At 47.0% G+C, this 23,003-nt stretch overlaps 1 long non-coding RNA gene and 1 pseudogene across 4 annotated transcripts in view; one reads left to right on the forward strand and one right to left on the reverse strand.

The window, feature by feature from the left end:
• LOC308623584 overlaps window positions 1-23,003 on the reverse strand; it is a 55,628-nt gene that overhangs the window by 9,539 nt on the left and 23,086 nt on the right. For all 3 annotated transcript variants that reach the window (XR_014016849.1, XR_014016850.1, XR_014016851.1), the window contains exons 2-3: window positions 3,329-3,405; window positions 2,675-2,916 (exon numbers count right to left, since the gene is read on the reverse strand). This is a non-coding gene — a long non-coding RNA (uncharacterized lncRNA). The remainder of the gene's footprint in view (window positions 1-2,674; window positions 2,917-3,328; window positions 3,406-23,003) is intronic.
• Window positions 5,409-12,578, forward strand: LOC308623583 (putative ATP-dependent RNA helicase DDX28; annotated as a pseudogene). The gene is made up of 2 exons (XR_014017905.1): window positions 5,409-7,199; window positions 11,395-12,578. The product of XR_014017905.1 is annotated as a putative ATP-dependent RNA helicase DDX28 (transcript).

A 23,003-nucleotide genomic window follows, 5' to 3' on the forward strand; every position in this document is an offset into this window, starting at 1 on the left:
AATGGAAGTCGTGTTCTAGATTGGAATTTAGAATGGAATGTGCCAGGAGAAAGCCCCTCAAGTTTGTCTCACTACTTCTTGTTCATTGTTTTTAATTTTTATTTTTTATCACAGCAAGTTTGATTACAGGGTTTGGCTTGTTCTAGGTGTGCAAGATGTGGTTCTTTTATACATAAACATATGTCTGTTCTTCCTGGGATCCTTTTCCCATGTACGTTATGACAGAATGTTGAGTAGTCTTCTCTTGGTATTCCGTAGGTCTTTGGTGATTATATATTTCACCTGTGTTTGTATACGTCTGTTAACCCCAATATCCTAATGTATCCAATCCTCACACCTTTCCATTGGTGAACCATAAATTTGTTTAATGAATCTCTGATAGCCCTTCTCTGTGGGAATATCTTCACTGGTATCAATTTTTAGGTAACACCTATAAGTGATATCATACGATATGTGTCTTTCTCAGAATTTCTGACTTACTCCAGGTTGTGTGATTACATCTAGAATCATCTACGGTGCTGCACAGGGCAATGTGTCCTTTTTTTCCTTGGCTAGTATTTTGTCTGTACTGGTACCAGTTCTTCTTTGTCCACTCATCTGTTGCTGGACTTTTTGGTTACTTCCATATCTTGGCTATTGTAATACTGTGCAGTGCACATTTGCCTTCCTGTGCCTTTCCAATTCTGTCTTCTTTGGTTATAGGTCCAGGAATGGGCCTGCTGAATGATATTGTAGCTCAATGTGTACCTTTTAAAGGCATCTCCATTCTGTACTCATTAGTGGCTCTTTCCAGGGTACATCCCACTGAAAGTTGAGGGTATGCATTTCTCCACAACACCTTCAGCATTCATTCATTCATTCATTCATTCATTTATTTTCGTTTGTTTGTTTTGCGGTACACGGGCCTCTCACTGTTGTGGCCTCTCCCATTGCGGAGCACAGGCACCCGCGGCATGTGGGATCTTCCCAGAACGGAGTACGAACCCGCGTCCCCTGCATCGCAGGTGGACTCTCAACCACTGCGCCACCAGGGAAGCCCCAGCATTTATTGATTATGGGTTTCGTGCTGAAGGTTATTCTGAGGGGTGTGAACTGATACCTCTTTGTGGTTGAATTTCCGTGTGTCTCATAATCCCTTGACATTAAGCTTTAAGGCATGTCCTTCTTATTTTTCAAATTGTGATTACAGCTTAGCTCTTCAAAGTGTTTTCTTAAAGTATGTGTCACATTTTGAAATTTTTTGGCCATTACCTCCCTCAAGACATTTTGAGGGCAGGTTTCATTTACAGCCCTGCAGTACTTGTTCACATGAAGTGACCATTAGCACAGGCTTTAAAGCTGCTTTTGCAGGTAACGGCCAGAGGGTGGCAGCCTTTCTAAGTTCCCCACGCTGGTACTAGGGAAACAGACCTTCCTGCCAGTGGTGTTCCTCGGTTATAAATTAGAGAGGAATGTGCCCAGATAAACCCCCAAATGCTTACGTCTCCTTACTTATGTTTGTTTTTAAATTTAATTTAAACTTTTTATTGGAGTAATATTCCATTGTGTACATGGACCACTGCTTCTTGGTGCACTCCTCTGTTGATGAACATTTTCGTTGCTTCCAAGTGTTGGCTATGGTAAGTATTGCTGGAGTGCAGAATTGCCAGTCTGTGAGGTTTTGATTCTCATTTTCTCAGGTGACAGGTCCAGCAGTGGGTATGACTGATTGCCTGGTAGCACAATGTTTCCCTTTTCAAAGCACCTCCATTGTGTTTTCATTAGTGGCCCTTACCACGTCCCCCTTAGAACGGAGGGTACGCACTCCTCCACAATCGCTTCAGCATTTATTGCTTGTAGCATTTTTGCTAATGGCCATTCTGACTGCTGTGAGCTGATAGGTTTTTGTAATTTGGGTTTGCGTGTCTTTACAAATACCCAAAATTCATCATTTTTCCAAGCCGTTTTTGTTTCTGTTTAAAAAAAAGGAGAACAAAGTGTGCATACAATATACCTCTTGAAATTGTCTTCTTGGAAGGTTGCCCTCTTTTGAATTTCTTATTCGGTTTTCGACCCCAGGAATTTTTTGGTGGACAGGTGCCATTACAGAACTGCACGTTTGGTGAATAGTTAGTGACCATTAGCAGTGGGTTTAAAGCTGCTGTTGTGTGAAACGGTCACAAGGAGGCAGCATTTCTCCATTCCCCAATCTGGGTAGTAGGGCAGGAGAGCCTTTCTGGAAGTCGTGTTCCTAGGTTGTAAATTGGGAAGGAATGTGCCAGGAGAAACCCCCATACGTTTATGTCTCATTACTTCTTGTTGGTTGTCTTAATTTTTGTAATCGGGGTAATGATTAGAATATTGTTTGCCCTAGTTGTACACAATCTGGCTCATTTGTACATTATATATGTCTATTCATATACAGATCCTCTTCCCATGCAAAATATAACACAGTGTTCTGTAGACCTCCCTTGCTATATGGTCGGTCTTTGTGACACATGTATATAATATGTATTGGTATATGTAAAACTGATCTTAATTTATCCATTCCTCCCACCTTTCCTTTTAGATAAGTATAGTTTTTTCCTACATCTGTGAGTGTCTTTCTCTGTGGAAATATTTTCCTGTGGGTCAGTTATTAGATAACACCTATAAGTAATATCATAGGATATAGGTCTTTTGATTTCCAACTTACCTCATGTTCCATGATTATCTCTAGGCTCATCTGTGGTGCCTCAAAGAGCAGTAATTCATTGTCTCCATGGTGAATATTCCATTGTATACATGGACCTCTTCTTCTTTATCCATTCACCTGTTGATGGACATTTGGGTTGCTTCACCATCTTGGCTATTGTGAATAAGGCCGCAGTGCAACTGATACAGCCTGTGTCTTCCCGATTCTGGACTTCTCAGGTGAGAGGCCTAGCGGTGGGCCTGCTGCATCGAATGGAAAACGTAGGGAGTAACCAGGCAACGTCAGTTACCATGGCAGCCCTGGGAAAAACATTACCATGTGACACGAACATTCCCAGGAGCCTACATTTGTTTCCACAATAGGTAAACCTTTCTCATTTCAAAGTACTATAATGTGAAATATGCATCTCAGTCAGAACTAGAGGTTACTGAGTGTCTGCTGTGATCGGAGGAAAAGAGAAGGGCCTTACACAGTATCTAAAGCAATGACACGAAGAAACTAGGGGCCACGGGCAGAGACACACAGGCTCAGACAGGCTCCAACCTCTATGACATGCTGAGGAGATTCACTTTGTAAGGGCTCGAGCACGAGAAAGCAGCCACTAACCAGCTACCCTGTCTCAAATATGTGGAGAAAGTCAATGTAAATGCTTACCTATGTATTATTCTTTTCTGATCATTCTTTCAGTGTAGCCCTTCTGGCTTTGTGCAAAGCGATTCTTCGTTTTGTACCTGAAAAATGAGTGGCACATGTAAATGGATGAAACTTGTCAGAGCAGACATCCAAGGAGCTCTTCAGCTAACGAACGAGGAGCTCCGAGTTCTGGGAAAGAATCGTAAAAGTGGTGTAGAATCACAATATCTTAGAGCATCCTTTATATGAAATCCCCTCTTTCATATCACCAGTCACCGGTCATCAGCCTATACGTGAACTTTGCAGTGACAGGAAACCCAGCACTGTCTAGACAGGTCTAGGCACTTCTAGTTGCTACAGCAGTCTATATCAAGTTCAGAATCTGACTCCCTGTCACGCATCAGTCCCTGTCTGCCTTCTGCAATGGTACACCCCATGGCACACCTCATCTCTTTTCCATCTGGCACATTTCCCAAACACATGAGGACAATTTTGTTCTTCCTAAAGCTCTCTTCTCCCACGTCACCCTCCTAAATCACTCCTTCCTTCCTGTGTTTATGACTTTGAGGAGCCCCCAAGGTTTTCTCATCCCAAGGCCGTGACGAGCAATGGCATCAGTGTGCCTGCTACAGATTCTGGGAAAGGGGCAGGGCCACACAAGAGTCTGGCAAATGTGACTGACTACCTGAAGGGAGAGTACATGTGACAACCTCAGCCTCTCTTCAGTCCTCAGCCTCTATCCAAGGTTTCTCCATAGCACGCTATTGACATTTTGGGCCAGATAATTCTTTTGGGGTGGTGGGGAGGGCTGTCCTATGCCTTGTACGATATGTAGTAGCATCCTGGCCACTACCCACTCGATGTCTGCAGCACCACCATCCCCACACCCCGGACGTGACAATAAAAATTGTCTCCAGCCATTGTCAAACGTCCTGGAGGAAGGGTGAGGGCAAAATCACCCTCACTCAGGAGCCACTGCTCTTTCCAATGACTCTGTTCACCCATGAGTACTCAAAACTCTCTCCTCCGCTGGCTTAACAGGTAACTCTCCAGAAAGTTTATCGAGTATCAAAATGCTCTTTGAAATTAGATAGTATTTATCTCTATAACGGTATCTGATGAAAGTAAAACTCTCTCCAGATGTTAAGAACTTCCCAGGTGATTAATCCACGTTTACCTTATCTCCTACCCAAGACACTGGAAATTACAGAAATGATCAGACACCCATTTTCGGGAATCGTTCAGGAAGACCTGTTGTCTAAGGCTTTTTGGCAACCTGAACAACTGAATTAAAGTAAAATATTCTGCCTGACCGTGGCTTTGTGAGACAAGACACAAACCTGTAGCAGGACCCTCCTCTCTGCTGTTTACGGAATTGAGGTATCTGACTGGAAAGCCGTTGGAGGTGAACTACCCAAGAAAGCAGTGGGCTCAGGATGAGAATTTGGAAAGGGTGACAAGGGAGGGGAGAATGAACCTCAGCTAAAAAGAAAGGGGAAAAGTACCAAGAGATGAGTTCTCTTGACTGAAGAGAAGATACGCTGAAAGCCATCAGCTTGCCCTCGGGGCCCTCAGCTCTCTGGGGAGCTCTAAGGGAAGGGTGAGCCTGGACCTACGACTCCGGACTCCTGGTCTCGGCCCCCAGGCCTGACCCCATTCACTCAGACTCTCAATAAATACTTGTATTCAAAGACCTTACACGGGGACCACATCTGGGAAAACATCGCCGCACCCTCATCGTAAGTCACAGGGGGAGACCCGAACTGGCCAAGCCATGACAGGAGCTGTGAGGGCGACAAAAGAGCACGGCAGGGATCGGACATCGGATCGCCAGAAGCCCTCCGCCCTCCTGGTTCGTAATGCCAGGGCCCCATCGCCGCGTATCGCCGCGTATCGCCGGACCCCGGTCCTGCCTCCGTCGCGCACCCTTCCCCAAGGTTGGCGGGGGTCTGGAGTCACCATCCCCGGTTCGGACCTACAGACCTCGCCGCTGCTGAGCTCTACAGATCCCGCTCCTTCCACACAGTTCGCCGAGTCCGCGGGCCTTACTGAGCCGCGCCGGCCACCGTCCGCGAGGCCTTGGCGCGCCGGTGACGTCACTGTCGTGCGCCTCTCCCGCAACGAGGGGCGTATGGCTCTCGCACGGCGGCTGCGGCTGTTGTCGCTCGCGGCTCGGTTGCTTCTGGCGCCTCGCCGGGACCTGACGGTCTGCGGTACCATCGAGCCCCTGCCCGTGGTGCGCATCCCGCGGGCTCTACAGCGGCGGCAGGAAGAGCGGCATAGCGGCCAGCGTAACCCTCCCGCGGCCGATGCTGCCGCGTCCTGGGCTGACGCTGATGTCAGTGCGGCGACCCGACTTGAACCAGCCGGCTCACCTCACGCTGGGCTCTTGGAACCCGTGCCACTCTCTTCGTGCGGCTGGAGGAATCGGTGCACCCACGCGGACCATTTCTCCATCGAGTGCGCGCAACATGAGGCTCCAGCGCTGCGGAACCTTTCGCCCAAGGGCAGCTGCACTGAATTGTGTCTGGAGCTCCCCGTTCTGAGCGCTCTACAGGAGGCTGCTCCCGAAGTTGTTCGGCCCACAAACGTGCAGTCGAGTACCATTCCCCCACTTCTTCGCGGCCGCCACATTCTCTGCGCCGCAGAAACCGGCAGTGGCAAAACTCTCAGCTACATGCTACCTCTCCTTCAACGGCTGTTGGGCCAGCCAAGGCTGGACCCCTGTCGTATCCCTGCTCCTCGAGGCCTGGTTCTTGTGCCTTCTCGAGAATTAGCCGAACTGGTGAGTGCCGTGGCCCAGGCCTTGGGCAGCTCCTTGGACCTCCAGGTGCGGGAGTTAGGGGGAGGCCATGGCATGAGGAGGATCAGGCTGCAACTGTCCAAACAACCTCCAGCAGATATTCTGGTGGCCACTCCGGGGGCTCTGTGGAAGGCCCTGAAAACTCAACTGATCAGCCTGGAGCAGCTCTCCTTCTTGGTGTTGGATGATGCAGACATGCTGTTGGATGAAATCTTCCTGGAACTGGTGGATTACATCTTGGAGGGGAGCCATATAGCAGAAGGCTCAGCTGACATAAAAGACCCCTTCAGTCCCAAAGCTCAGTTAGTGCTGGTGGGTGCCACATTTCCCGAAGGTATAGGCCAGCTGCTGAGTAAAGTTGCCAGCTTAGACTCTCTAACCCCCGTTACCAGTGACAAGCTCCACTGCATCATGCCTCACGTCAGACAGACGTTCATGAGGCCGAAGGGAACAGAGAAGGTGACTGGGTTGGTGCAGATCCTCAAGCAGCATGACAGAGCATATAGGACTGGCCCCGCAGGAACTATTCTTCTGTTCTGTAATTGCTACAGCGCTGTGAACTGGCTGGGGTATATATTCTGGATGACCACAAAATCCAACACTTAAGACTGCAGGGACAAATGCCAGCCTCAATGAGAGCAGGCATCTTCCAGTCCTTCCAGAAGGGCTCCCGAGACATTCTTCTCTGCACAGACATCGCCTCTCAGGGCCTGGACAGCACCCAGGTGGAGCTAGTCATCAATTATGATTTCCCTCTCACCCTGCAAGACTACATCCACAGAGCAGGGAGGGTGGGCCGGGTGGGGATCGAGGTGCCAGTCACTGTCATCAGCTTTGTGACCCATCCCTGGGACGTGAGCCTGGCCCAGAAGATTGAACTGGCAGCTCGCCAGAGGAGAAGCCTTCCAGGACTGGGGTCCTCAGTGAGAGAGCCTTTGCACCAGCAAACCTTATTGCAGCAGGCTTATATATGATGCCATGACAGGGACCTTTCCCTCTGTGCTGGATGGGTGAGCACACTTGTCAGTAGGGTGCTCTGGGCTGCCTAGTCACCTTCTGAAGACCCGGGCTGCTGTCTGGCTTCAAAAGGTAAGTTGCTGGCCAACACTTGAGGGTGAACTACTGAGCTTGGCTCTCTGTAGTCTTTCACGTGAAGAATAATGTCGATCTTGGCTCTGTATTATGTCATGGTTTCTAACAATAAGCGATGTTTCTATGGGTGCCCCTTAACAGTTTCCACTGGGGCAGAATTCAGTAGACCCTGAGAAGATTCACACTCCAAACTACCACACTTAGGACGAAGGCTCTTGCAATTGATGTTTTAGTTTAAATTTTGTTTCCTGCCCCCAAACATCCATTAAGCCTCCAGGAGAAGGAAAAGGGGATGTGACTAGCAATAAAGAGAAATTTTCTTCACAAGAAATTTTCTTGGCCATGGCAAGCTTAGGCACTTTTGGTGAAATCTCTCTGGGAAGTACTGGCAGAGGAATCAAAGGCAAACTGACACAGAAATATTGCTTGGTGTGCATTTCCAGGCTCTGCCTTCTTTCTCATCTCTTGGTGGCAGGTGGAGGAAGAGAAGAAAAGGTTAAACTTTTTTATAAACCAGCAGAATAAGCTTATAACATCCTCTCACTATCTCTGCATAGGTTCTAGTCTCTGCAGCATTATATAAGCTTTGCCCAAAGTAATGAACTGTTGAAAGTCAAATGTAATACTTCACCAAACAACTTAAAAATGCTTGCGCACTGGAAAGGGTTAAGTTGCAGAGAACACAAATGGACCCAGAGCAACCTTTGCCGAAAGAGAATATTGTGCTAAATGTACAGTCATAGCTCTTTTCCATATGAAGAAACAGTCAGAAGGATAAAAGAACTTGGTCAAAATCACACAAGTCAGTAGGAAAGAATCTGGTTTGTCTGTCCTCAGGGTTGTGTTCTTTAACCACCAGGCTAGCTTTTCTCAAATCTGATTCAGGCATAGAATAACTACACACCTCTGCTTGCCTTGAATATTCCCTGTTTATACATATGCCTGCTGCAGTTTTTTTTTTTTTTTTTTTTTTGCGGTACGCGGGCCTCTCACTGTTGTGGCCTCTCCCATTGCAGAGCACAGGCTCTGGAAGCGCAGGCTCAGAGGCCATGGCTCACGGGCCTAGCCACTCCGCGGCATGTGGGATCTTCCCAGACCGGGGCACGAACCCGTGTCCCCTGCATCGGCAGGCGGACTCTCAACCACTGCGCCACCAGGGAAGCCCTGCTGCAGTTTTTAATATTGCCCACTTTGACTCCCAAAAGCAACCGAGAATACACAATAATTTGGTCTCTCTATCCATGGACCACTGTGGTGGGACTGCCCAGGAAGCTTATGAAAAGTGCAGCTTCCTGAGCCCTACTCCAGATCTAGATAAGTTTTCTGAGGGTTGGCTCAAGAATCCAGGTACAAGGCTTTTTAAGTGGTTTGGTGGAACCCCCCAGGTGATTCTCTCGCTCTCTTAAGTTAATAAACCGTTTATTCTGCCTCCCCCAGATGCCCAGCCAGGTCCTGTTAAGGTAGGAGTCCCCACACCACATCAGAGGGATGCTCCCAGCCAAGTAATCTCCGGAGCCTTGGAGATTCTGAATGGTCTCATGCTGGCCCACCTGCCGTGACAAACCTCCGCCAGAGCAAGCATTCCCCTTCACATTTTACCTTCTACCACTCCCAAAGGCAGTCTGCTCCAATGAGGCCTGACTTCGTCTGTCCTAACGGGCACCCACTGATTCAAGCAGTTTAGGGATAGAAGGTGCTGTGGTTCTCAACCAGGGTGGCCCAACCTCTAAAAGGGTAGTCCAAGCAGTCTCTACCTCCTGGGCACATCCCCTCTGCAACAGCCCCAGTAAACGAAGGTCCCATCTTTGCTTTTTCAAGGTCGGCAACAGGGAGTCCCCTCCTAAAGAAGGTTCTCTCTCATTGCCACACTATCAAAAGCTGCCCCAAATGTGGTTCCTTCCTGTGGGCCTGATCAGGCTAAGGGCAGAGTTGTCTCTTTCCTTCTCTGAGTCAGACCAAGTTGTCTTACTAACCCCTCTTCACAGTGTTGACCATGATTTTCACGGGGGCTGCTGCTGAGTCTTTATCTCATCCTTTCATGGTGGAGAGAGAGAGGATTATAATGATTTTTACTTCTAGGGGGGAGGGGAGTGTAATGATTATGTTGTCATTTTGTATTATGTCCTTTTGTCATGAATTTGTTTTGAATTTCATATTAAAATGGGCCCGCCATTCCCACTTTGTGAGGTCATTCAGCACCCTCATTTTGCACCTTTAACATCTCTCTCAGTATCACTTGGAAATGTTTGAAACGGCTTGAGCTCGTCCTCACATTCCTATCAGCTGTAAATCCGGAGCCCCAACATGAACGTAACCATTGAGCAGAACCCCTCTTCACTAGCTGTGTAACACTGGGTAGGCTCCTTAACATCTTGGTTTTTCTAAGCCCTCAGGTGTAAAAATGTGAGGGTTCTATGAATTTATATTTGGGGCAGGACAAGGTCGAGAAGAGTGTGTCTTTGCTTGTATTCTTCCAAACTGGAATGTCTTCCCTCTCTTCCCCATGGGTCCAAATCTCACTTGTCCTTCAGGCCCACTGCCAAGGAGCCTTCCCTGATTCCCCAGTCCACACAATTCTCTGCCTTTTAGGGTCAGTGCCATACAACCTAGCTGTCTCTTAACGTTAATCTTGCCTCTCAAGCCAGTTTTAGAATGTGGGTCTCTCTTGCCCTCCTGGGGCCCCTGGGGCTGTACCAGCCCACCTGCATGCCCCACGTGGGGTGTCTACTAGACTAGGGCATGGGTGGGGAGGCCCAGGTGTGAGGGGCCAGGCAGAGTACCTTTGCCTCCACCCTGCTCTCCTCCACAAAACTGCCCCTCCTCCTGAAGCCTGACCGCAAGTCACAGGTTCCTTATTATGACCTCACTGGGTAGTGATGACCTCACAGGCCTTCTCACAGTTTCCATGGCAGCATAACTATGGAAACGTGCTGCCCTCAGAGAAACTTCCCTACCAGTTCTCCACCAGATACCAATCTCTTTGGTTGTCTGAGAGAGAATGTCTGACCGGATCGTCTATATTTACTCAAACCTGTGCTCTGTTCCCTGGCTGGGCAGTGCAGCAGGTACACCGAGACCGGGCACCTGTAGAAGAGGCATGGTGTACACACAACCTCACCTGGCTGCCACATGTTCCTGTGGGGCTTGCCCACTACGTAAACCTCAGCGCTTTCCCAGCTGTAAGTAATACCAGTGACCTGGGACACCTTCAGGGTCCCACAGTGCTCACTGCTGAGGACAAGTGAAAGGTCATCCCTGAACTAGTGTTCAGGAAGCTTCTGATCTTTATAAATGTTGCCTTCCGCTTTGGGCTACAGGATGCTTCCATTCAGACCCTTTCCTGATTGGCCTCTTAGCAAAAGGCAAGTGCGTTTTTGTTGGCAGATGGTAAACGGAGCAGTTTGAGGAAGAGGGCCACTCTTGAACCGCACCTTCAAACCCAGGCACCTCTGTGTTGTCATGTACACATCTATATCGGTCCCCTCAGACACATCCCATACTGAGCTGCTGAGTACTAGGGGAGAGGGTGGTGCCCTATTCATGGGAAGACCGGAAGGACCAAGGGGGGTGATGAAGCGCTAGTGAGACTGGAGGGCTGAGCAGATGGTGTCCCAGGAGGCTGGGTGGATGTGAGCCTACACTTGGTACCCAGAACCCGGTTCTGACTCTCCTGATCACTCTGCCTCAGTACTTGGCCTTGTTCTAATCTAGATAAAAGTATCAGAGGGCTAGAGTTCAGTGTGGTTGTAACAGGCATTATAAATGGGGCCCAAGAGGGGTTGCCAAGGTGGGAGGGGTCCTTAACCAATTTATATTAGGTTATCTTTTTCCAAAACTTGAAAGACGTTTCCATTAAAGCCTCAGAAGTGACACACTGCAAGAAATGTTTTCTCTGTTGTGGAAGGGAGAGATGGAGAGGATCATGATTGCAATTTCTTTCGGGTTCTACTGTTTTCCCTGGCAACGGTGAAGAGACTACCTCACCTGATGCAGCCGTAGGCTCTAGGAATTGCTTTTGCAGCCAGTGTCCCTTCTCTAGGGACTCATAGAGGTGATGGGCCAAGTCTGTGTTTTGGATGTCAAGTAGATTAAAGGTCTTCAGCCAGAAACTGGGAGAGACATGAGAGAGGGAAATTCTGGCAGGAGACTGTGTACAGCAGAAGTAACTGATCAGTTCTGATTTTCTTTGCAGCAGCTGTGGCTCCCATTTCTCCTCCTAAACCTGGTCACTACCATGTCCTTAACCGAGGGTGTGGAGAAACGCAGTTGGGCCGGCATGGGGAGACATACTGCCTGGTTGGTGGCTACCGGGCCTACGGGGATGCTCCTTTGGCCATGCCAGCAAAGGAGGAAGCCGAGAAGCCAGTCCCCAGATGTGCTCCCGAGAGAAAGCACACTCCGGAAGAGTCGGACGAAGATCTCGGTTGCTCCAGACCCAAAATCCGGCGATTGTAGCATGGTGCCAGGAGGCGGACTCCACAGAATCTTGCTGGCTGAACCATTCTGAAGACAGGGTAATGGTTTAACTGCCTAAGACAGCGAATGCCTCTTCCTGCAGTGACCCCTCCCGCCCCCCCCCACTGTCCACTACCACAGATTAGAACCTGCGTCGTTCTGTCTGAGCCTTCCTCAGCCAGGAGCCTCCCTGCACACTAAATGGCCATAAGCCAGGAGCCTCAGAAAGTGAGGTTTGAAATGAGAGTCTGCCCTGAACATCCCAGGGCGGAAGCTGGCCTGGAAGAAAACCTGGCATTCCTCTGCTGAATCCTCACGGGCCCCTTTGTGAGCTGAAGAAAGTGAAGTCTGCACTCTGCGAGCCGAGGAGGATGCAGGAGCAGAGACAGGGTGCAGAGAAGCCTTAGCAGTCTACCACATGGGCTCCTGCCCTGAGCCATTGTCAGCGGCCACCACCACAAACCAGGGGGGAGCTGGGCTTTTTGAAACTGAAAGCAGCAATCTGTGGCTTCCCAAAGAGCCTCCTGCCTGGGGTCTCAGGAGGCAGGACAGAGAGGCCCAGGAAGCCCTGCTCCCTGAAGCAAGAACAGGATGGAGAGTCAAGCAGCACGCACCCCGCCCCGAGGTTCACATGCTCCTTTATTGCCAGCCCTTTCTGTCCCCAGTGGGGTCCCTTACTGCTCAATAAAATGTTTTTCTGTAATAGATTTGTAGGGTCGCCAGTGCTCAGACTTAGGTCACTACCCCTGTGCTAGGCACTCCTGCCACCTGGGAAAGGTTCCAAAGGTGGAACAGCTCCAGGGGGTGCCAGGGATCAGAGCAAAAACTTGAGAGGCTGGGGATGCAGGAGTTTGGGCACAGTCCCTAAATCATCTCAGTGGTTGAGCTGCTGTGAGAAGGCACATCCCCAGTGTGCGTGTGTGTGTGTGTGTGTGTGTGTGTTGGGGGGAGGGGGTCCCTAGAGGAGGCAGCTAGAGGGAGGGCCTGAGGCTGGAAATGGGGAATGGCGTGCGGCCTCTGAGCAAGCACAGGCACTTAGCCCTTGAGGTTTCTGGGAAAGCTAGAGCCACAAGGGCCACGAGATAAGGCAAGTGTAGCAGCAGAATCCAGGTGCCAGGTCTTTCTTCAGAACCTACACTTCTCCACGAGGCCGGGCCTTCCACGCTGAGGTAGGAGGGATCCTGGCCAGAAGGTCAGCCAGCAGCTCTGGGACGAAGGTTGCTGCGGTGGGGGCTCTTCTGCCATGGAAGCGACTTCATTTCCTTCCACACGAATAGCCTACTGACTGAGTTCCTGCTCTGTTGAGTAAAAGGGTGTTGACTCTCCCCAGAAGGTTGTTCAGTTCACATCCCAAAAGTCCCTCTATTCAGGCCCTGGGGAGGTGTAGCAGCTCCTGAGGGCGCTCTCCTGAGGCTGGCTGACAGAAGTGGGGGAGGTTCCTGATAGTTCCCAGGTGCTGGTTCAAGTCCCCAGAGAATGGTCATGCAGGTTGGGGAGTCAAGTAGGAGGAGAGAGAAGGTCGGGGGCAGAGGGCCCCCTCCTGAATCCAGAGCTCACAAGGTTACCCCCCCATTTCCAGAAATTATCTCTTCCCCCACACCAGCCCCCATGGCCCAGTACCGGGAAACCGGGAGCCCAGAGCACTTGTGGCCACAGAGACCCTCGCACGCAGCCCTCGGGGTGGGTGGGGCCGGCTGCAGGCAGATGGGGACGAGGTGTGCTCCCGGGAGGACACGGGCTGCAGGTGGCCCTCTGAGAGAAGCACCCCATTTTGGACAGGAAGTTTAGAGGCGGGGGAGAGCACCCTAGGGCGCCCCCTCGGAGCAGTGGGTGTGGGAAGAGGGGCGGGGGCGGAGGGAACCCGCGATGGGAGGCGAGTGGGCTCTCAGCAGAGGCCAGCTTAGCCCGCGGGAGCTGCCTCTGAGCAGGGGGCGGGAGGGCAGTGCCCCCCTGTGGCTGCCGGGCTTCCCGGATCCGGATCGCGGCTCTCCGCACACGGCTCGCAGGGTCCTGTGACTCTGTATCCCTTCCCTCACCCCGCCCCCCTCGCGAGGCCGCGCCGCTGGGTGGCCTGTGTCGACGGGCAGAACCCCATAGCCCGCCCCTCTCAGACCCGCCTCTGCCCGCCTGCCTTGCCCTGCGCAGCTTGCGGCCCGGGGGCCTCGAAGGTCCCCGTGCACGCAGCCAGCGGCCTCTGCTGTGCCTGCTGCTCCTGCTGGGTCTGCTGCTGTGATCGGTAACCCTCGTGCAGACCACGCTGGGCACCTCCAGCACCCCAAGTCCGCGGGAGCGCACGCGGGCCCTGATGCGGGACTTCCCGCTTGTGGAAGGGTGGCTGCAGTGTGTGCGGGCTGCTGGGGGCCTAGCCTGGCCCTGGGCAGGGGAGGAGGTCCGGAGCATGTAGCGCTAGTGGGGAGGCTCCCTCACACCACCCCTGGATGTCCTCTCCATCATCTATGGATGCCCTTCCCCTTCTCTGTCATCCCCTCCCTGGCGGGAAACCCTCAGCCCAGGCCTCAGCTGCTCCTAGTATAGTCTGTGTGACAGTGTGAGGTGGGGGACCCCCAGGCTGGCCCAGGCCAGGCAATGTGTCCTGCCCGATCCCAAGACCTAAGGAGCCCACCCATTTGCCTTGACCTCCCTCCAGCCACAACAACATGCCCCTGGTCCACAATGGGCTATATAGCATGGTAATCTGCGCAATTTCAGCCATGGCTAGACCAGCTTGGACAGGCTGAAAGATGGTCTCGTGGGTGGCCAGGTACCAAAGGGACACACAAGGTGCCACCATGGCTGCTGGGGAATGTGGGGCAGTTTGGGGGCCACAGAGACCACAGGTTAGTCACATTGGAACGAAGTTACCATAGTGACCTAGAAAGTGCCATGCCATGGATGCTGGGGGCTACAGGGGTCACAGTGAGCCCACCTGACGGGCTTCCAAGTACCACAGAAAAAGCAACGCATTACATGTGACTTCTGGGCACAGTAAGTGCTGTGCCAGCTGAGGAGGCTATGAGAAGCCCAAGGAGTTCCAAAGCCCAAACTAAGCCCTGGCCTTCCCTCAGTTCTGGTCAGCCTACGTCCCATGCCAGACCCACGAACGGGATGCTGTGCGCCTCATCCTGGAACAAATTGACCTCATCCGCCTCATGTGTGCCTCCTATTCTGAGCTGGAGCTTGTGACCTCAGTTAAAGGTAGACGGGGGACTTCCCTGGTAGTCTAGAGGTTAAGACTCCACGCTTCAACTGCAGGAGGGGCGGGTTTGATTCCCGGTGGGGGAACTAAGAGCCCTTATGCTGCGTGGCATGGCCAAAAAAAAAGGTAAACAGACTGGTGGTAGTGGGTGTTAGGGACTTCAGTAAGCTACCCCTGCCTCTGAAAATGATCATCTGACCTATGTGCCCCCAGCTCTCAACAATACCCGGAAGCTGGCTTGCCTTACTGGTGTGGAGGGCGGGCACTCACTGGACAGTAGCCTCTCCATCTTGCGTACCTTCTATGCGCTGGGTGTGCGCTACGTGACACTCACCCACACCTGCTACATGCCCTGGTGAGCACCTGAATATATTCAGGAAAAAACGCATTCGCCCTTTTTGGCCAACCAAACAAGCGGGCAATGCAAATCAACACTGCAAAGAAGTCTCACTAGGCATTGGTCAAAAGGGCCATGCTGAAAAAGTGTAAAAACCACAAATGCAGGGCAAGTCAAGGAGAAAAGGGAGCTTTTTTACGCTGATGGGCGTGATATAAATTGCCAACGGCCACTCTCGAAAATTGTATGGTGTTTCCTAAAACATCTAAAAAACAGAGCTACAGAGCACAGGGCACTTCCACTCATGGGCTTATATCTTGAGAAAACCAAAAATCGACAGGACACAGGCACCCCAAATTTTAGGGCTGCTGTGTTCACAAAATCCTCGACTCGGGTACACCTTAAGTATCTCATGAAAGAGAAAAATGGATAAACAAGTTGTAGTACTTATGTACAACGGAATATCACTCAGCCATGAAATCAATGTCCTAAGGCTAGTAGCAGCATAATGAGTGGATTTAGGTACGATGATTCTAAGAGAAATACGTCACACAGATAAAGAAACTTATCATAAGATATCAGTTATAGACGGAATGTAAAAATCGCTATATGAACTAAATTACAAAACAGAACAGAGTCACACATTTAGAAAACACACTTATGGCTGCTTAAGGGGAAAGGTGAGGTGGGGTGATGCACAAAACAACAGTTTGAAATTGGCACAGATACCGTTCCATCAACCAAATATGTAATAGAGAAGACATACTCATTGCTCAGTGAACTGGACTCAACACACCTTATTCACCACAGAAGAATATATCCGCGTAGTAAGAATCTTAAAAACTATTTATTGATATTTCTCGGTAAGTGAATATAGTGGGTGTAAAGAGGCACAAACACAGCATTGAAAATCAGCTAAATCCCATTATAAATACAAATTACAAAAAAAAGCAAAGATAGTGAAAGAGAGAGAAATTCTTACAAAATTCGTTCAGTGGCTGTGATGCAACCTGGATTGACCACATCTAGACCCACAGCTGGAAGAGACATAAGGATGGACACTCTTGGGGGCGACCGGATTGGTGAGGTTGCGTGAGCAAATGCAGACCCTTTAAAGTAATACTGCGTGCTACCCATTCCATGGGTCAGAAATCTCCAGGTTCAAGGGAATCTTCCTACAGCTAAAAAATGCATGGGAAACCCAGAGGATGGTACACCATATGATCGGGAAACGTTTCTAAAATGCACCTCATTTTTCATCTCGTGGTGCTCGGGTTCGCCATTCCAGCTGCTTTACCAACAATCTCCCCACTTGGAGAATCAGCACCTTTAACCTCCAGTTTCGTACAGTTTGCAATTTGTCCAGAGGTTGAACGGGTAGAGGGGGAACCAATGAGAGATCACCTCTAGGTGTTTGGACAGACACATGTCACTCTAATTTCCAATCAGGAAGAAGAATTAACCGAAGGCTCTGCCTGCACCCCCGGAACCAGAATAGGGCCTGAAGCAATCCTGCGGTTTGGAGGCCAGCTCCCAAAAAGGCGAGTTGAAAAATGGATCTCAGAGGCACTAAAATTCACAAACCTGCAGGATAATAAATGATAACTTTCGTACCTTATTGAGGTAAGGCAACGAAGAGGATTTGAAAACAAGGCAGAATTGCAGGAAACCGTTTTCAAGAGGTAGATCGGAGTTGCCTTTAAAGCACATGAAAAGCGGCAGAACTTCGACAATGATGCAGTTGGCCAAAATGGGCGTACGTTTTTTTTTCCTGAATATATTAAGGAAAAAACGCGTAGGCCCTTTTTGGCCAACCAAGCAAGTGGGCAATGCAAATCAGCACTACAAAGAAGTCTCACTTCGCATCGTTCAAAAGGGGTTTTACCATGTTTGAAATTCCAATATTTTAGCCTGACACGTTTTTGGATTTTAGAAAAAAATATATTTTAAATGAGACAAAAAATCTTTTTTATGACCCAAAAAGACAGCAATAGTTTTATATTTTTATCTATTTCACTTGCACACAAAAGTCTCATGGGGTTTTGTAAAGCAGTCCTGTTGGATGCTGTGCATGGTGCAAATATGGATTAAAGCTTTGGAATCTTAAGCTTCACTCACCTGAAACTTTTAAATTAGGATGCAAGCAATCCTTTCCAACATGTGAACAGAGAAGGACACTGTCTTTATTTTATTTGTCAGGTAATTAATCTGTCTTTTGCCCCAAGGAGAGAAACACCTGGCATTTCTATCAATGTGTTGTACAAAAATCTTTGAACACAGAGTGCAAGCAGAGGCTGATACAAGATGTGAAAGAAAAAAAAAAAAGAGAGAGACCCCTGTGGCATTTTCTCCTAACTTATTGCAATCTCCCATTTAAAACGTGGGAATAATCAATCTTCTGAGGAAAAAGGCCCAAGGAAGCTTTTTGCTTTTGTGGAATAATGCAATGCCTAAAGATTTCATGAGGCAAGAAGAATTAATGAGAATGACCATGAGAAATCAAGAAAAGTCAGATCCATGGATGAAGTGATGTTTACCTCTGTGAATCAATGAGAAATAGGAGCAAATGAAAAGAAAGCTGAATACAACATTTTCTGAATAAATGTAACCTTTCAGCTGTCATAGACAAATTAATGCTCACTATGATACAACATATTTAGTTCAGAAAGTTAACTTAAATTTAAAGCTTAACAATTAGATTTATTGAAGAAACGAAAACATATTTGTGGTTTAGAATATATAATGTGTTCTGCAACAGATAAGAAGATTACATAAATAAATAGAAATAAGACTAGAGGAAAATAACAAATTAGATGTTATTAACATTAAAAACTGACACTCATCTAAATAAAGAGGAGAGACAGAAAGAGAGAAGAACTTATATCAAGTATATATTTAAAACTCCTAAATAAGAAGTCTTCAGATGTTAAAAAAAAAGTCTTCAATAAGAAGATAATGTAATAGCAAAGATGGGAAAAATATACCAAAAGATATTTCAAGAAAGAGAGTACAGAACGTTAAGTAAACATATCAAAAGATGCTTGGCTTCTTAGTAGTCAATTAAATGCAAAAAAGTCATACCTGGAATTATCACTCCCCAACAAGAAAGTTCAAATGAAAATGACAGGTATTATCAAGTTTGACAAGAATGTGTGTAATCCTTGAATCTCATTCACTATTGCTGAGGATGAAAAATCATACAAATGTTTTGAAAATATTTAGAAATATCTAAAAAGATAAACAGATGAAAGCTATGAGTCAAAAATTTTACTACTACATGTATATTGAACAATAATTTATACACATGCCACCAAAGCTCAAGTTCTAGTATGTATATACCAGTGCAATTCTCAATAGACCCAAACTGAAAATCACTCATATTGTAATACATTTTGGAAAAAATTAATTAATAAATATTTACACTATGGAATCCTATGCAACAGTGTCAGTGCATGACAACAACAACAGGCAACCATATAGGCGTATTCATAAACAACATAAAATTAAAAAGCCCAATCCAAAAGTGATTTTACTGTGCCATTACATTTATATAAAATACAAAATACAGGTAAAGTGATCTTTTTGTTAGATACCAGAACAATATTAAACCTTAAGGGGAGTCACTAGAATTGGACAAGGGGGGCTCTGAGTATCTGGCAATTTTCTGTGTCTGTATCTAGAAGCTATGTATAGAGTGTATGCAGATTCTGAATTTTCTGAAATTTGTCATTTCCTTACAAACCATGCATATTTTTAGTTGTTGTTTTTTTTTTTTTTTTTTTTTTTTCTGTATGCGGGCCTCTCACTGTTGTGGCCTCTCCCGTTGCAGAGCACAGGCTCCGGACGCGCAGGCTCAGCGGCCATGGCTCACAGGCCCAGCCGCTCCGCGGCATGTGGGATCTTCCCGGACCGGGGCACGAACCCGTGTCCCCTGCATCGGCAGGCGGACTCTCAACCACTGCGCCACCAGGGAAGCCCCTTGTTTTTTATACATAACAAAAAGTAAAAATGATAGACTAGGGAAGGTAATTATATTAGCACTTTAATATCCATGCTTTTCAAGGTGGAAGTGAAAGGTATTAAATACTTGACATTGTGATTACTTCTTAAAAGTAAGGTGAAAATTTCAGATTAATAAATAAGACATACTTCTTCATATATCATCCTCAAAGAGGAGGGGTAGAAAAGAGTATTATTATTTTTTATTTAATATAGAACAGTTAAAATAGAAAATAATGAAAACAGACTAGGTTTAAAAAAGAGCACACTGGACTTCCCTGGTAGCTCAGTAGGTAAGAATTTGCCTGCCAATGCAGGGGACAGGGGTTCAATCCCTGGTCTGGGAAGATCCCACAGGCTGTAGAGCAACTAAGCCCGTGTGCCACGACTACTTGGCCTGCGTTCTAGAGCCTGCAAGCAACAACTACTGAGCCTGCGTGACACAACTACTGAAGTCCATGCACCTAGAGCCCATACTCCACAAGAAGAGAAACCACAGCAAGGAGAAACCCATGCACCACAATGATGAGTAGCCCCTGCTCGACACAACTAGAGAAACCCTGTGCAGCATCGAAGACCCAACACAACCATAAATAAATAAAATTAAGTATTGTGACTTGTGAGATGACTCACTCATGTGGCTGTAAGTAAGAGGCCTCAGCTCCTTGCCACATGAATCTCTCCTTAGGGCTGCTTGAGTGTCCTCATGACATGGCAGCTGGCTTACCCCAGGATGAGTGATCTAGCAGAAACCAAAGCAGAAGCTCCAATATCTTTTATACCTTTGGAAGCTGCACTTTGTCATTTCTGCAATGTCTTATTAGTTAAAACATCAGCCCTTTTCAACTGTGAGGAGGCACACAGGTGCATGATGACTGGGAGATAATTAGGGTATGATTAGGGCCTTCTTGGAGGCTGGCTACCAAGGTGGCTGACTCACCGAACACTGAATTTTGTTTTCTTCACTGATGGAGAGAAAATGGTGAGTGAATCTCATTGGTGTTCTTTGAGATGTACCAAAGCTAGCTCTTGCTCTCACCCCCAGCTGTGTGGCTGAGAGGGTCTTGGTGCTCCAGCCGGGTGTCAGGCCTGTGCCTCTGAGTTGGGAGAGCAGAGTTCAGAATATTGGTCTACCAGAGACCTTGGGCACCTTGTAATATCAAAACGGCGAAAGCATCCCAGAGATATCCGTCTCAATGCTAAGACCCAGCTCCACTCAAAGACCAGTAAGATCCCGTGCTGGACATCCAATGCCAAACAACTAGCAAGACAGGAATGCAGGCCCACCAATTATCAGAGAGGCTGCCTAAAATCATAATAGGTCACAGACACCCCAAAACACAACACCGGATGCGGACCTGCCCAACAGAAAGACAAGATCCAGACAAACCCACCAGAACACAGGCACCAGTCCTCTCCACCAGAAAGCATACACAACCCACTGAACCAACCTTAGCCACTGGGGGCAGACACCCAAAACAACGGGAACTACGAATCTTCAGCCTGCGTAAAGGAGACCCCAAACACTGTCCACAAAGCCAAATGAGAAGACAGAGAAACACAGAGCAGATGAAGGAACAAGGTAAAAACCCACCAGACCAAACAAATGTAGAGGAAATAGGCAGTCTACCTGAAAAAGAATTCAGAGTAATGATACTAAATATGATCCCAAATCTTGGAACTGGAATGGAGAATATACAAGACATGTTTAACAAGGACCTAGAAGAACTAAAGAGCAAACAAACAATGATGAACAACACAGTAAATGGAATTGAAAATTTTCTAGAAGGAAACAATAGCAGAATAACTGAGGCAGAAGAATGGATAAATGACCTGGAAGATAAAATAGTGGAAATAACTACCACAGAGCAGAATAAAGAAAAAAGAATGATAAGAATTGAGGACAATCTGAGACACTTCTGGGACAATGTTAAACACACCAACATTAGAATATAGGGGTCACAGAAGTAGAAGAGAAAAAGAAAGAGACAGAGAAAATATTTGAAGAGATTATAGTTGAAAACTTTGCTAATATGTGAAAGGAAATCGTTAATCAAGTCCAGGAAGTGCAGAGAGTCCCATACAAGATACACCCAAGGAGAAACATGCCAAAACACATATTAATCAAACTATCAAAAATTAAATGCAAAGAAATAATATTAAAAGCAGCAAGGGAAAAACAGCAAAAAACATACAAGGGAATCCCCATAAGGTTAACAGCTGATCTTTCAGCAGAAACTCTGCAAGCCAGAAGGGACAGGCAGGACATATTTAAAGTGAAGAAAGGGGAAAAGCTACAACCAAGATTACTCTACCCAGCAAGGACCTCATTCAGATTCGACAGAGAAATTAAAACCTTTACAGACAAGCAAAATCTAAGAGAATGCAGCACCACCAAACCAGCTTTACAACAAATGCTGAAGGAACTTCTCTAGGCAGGAAACACAAGAGAAGGAAAAGACATACAATAACAAACCCAAAACAATTAAGAAAATGGTAATAAGAACATACATATCAATAATTACCTTAAATGTAAATGGATTAAATGCTCCAACCAAAAGACATAGACTGGCTGAATGGATCTGAAAACACGACCGGTATATATGCGGTCTACAAGAGACCCACTTCAGACCTAGGGACACATACAGACTGAAAGTGAGGGGATGGAATAAAATATTCCATGCAAATGGAAATCAGAAGAAAGCTAGAGTAGCAATTTTCATATCAGAAAAAAAGAGACTTTAAAATAAAGACTATTACAGGAGACAAAGAAAGACACTACATAATCATCAAGGGATCAACCTAAGAAGAAGACTTAACAATTGTACATATTTATGCACCCAATACAGGAGCACCTCCATACATAAGGAAAAGGCTAACAGCCATAAAAGGGGAAATCGAAGGTAACACAATCGTAGTAGGGGACTTTAACACCCCCCTTTCACCAATGAACAGATCATCCAAAATGAAAATAAATAAGGAAACACAAGCTTTAAATGATACATTAAACAAGATGGACTTAATTGATATTTATAGGACATTCCATCCAAAAACAACAGAATACACTCTCAAGTGTTTGAGGAACATTCTTCAGGATAGATCATATCTTGGGTCACAAATCAAGCATTGGTAAATTTAAGAAAATTGAAATTGTATCATGTATCTTTTCCAACAACGCTATCAGAATAGATATCAATTACAGGAAAAAAATCTGTAAAACAATACAACCACATGGACGCTAAACAATACACTACTTTATTACCAAGAGATCACTGAAGAAATCAAAGAGGAAATTAAAAAATACCTAGAAACAAATGGCAATGAAAACATGACGACCCCAAACCTATGGGATGCAGCAAAAGCAGTTCTAAGAGGGAAGTTTATAGCAATACAATCCTGCCTCACGAAACAAGAAACATCTCAAATAAACAAACTAAACTTACACCTAAAGCAATTAGAGAAAGAAAGAAAAAAAAAACCCAAAGTCAGCAGAGGAAAGAAATCATAACGGTCAGATCAGAAATAAATGAAAAAGAAATGAAGGAAACAGCAAAGATCAAAAAACTAAAAGCTGATTCTTTGAGAAGATAAACAAAAGTGATAAAACCATTAGCCAGAGTCATCAAGAAAAAAAGGGAGAAGACTCAAATCAATAAAATTACAAATGAAAAAGGAGAAGTAACAACTGACACTGCAGAAATACAAAGGATTATGAGAGGTTACTGCAAGCAACTATATGCCAGTAAAATGGACAACCTGGAAGAAATGGACAAATTCTTAGAAAAGCACAAACTTCCAAGACTGAACCAGGAAG

Source organism: Mesoplodon bidens (assembly GCF_964165515.1).
Source record: "Mesoplodon bidens genome assembly, chromosome: 10".
Classification (NCBI taxonomy): Eukaryota; Metazoa; Chordata; class Mammalia; order Artiodactyla; family Ziphiidae; genus Mesoplodon; species Mesoplodon bidens.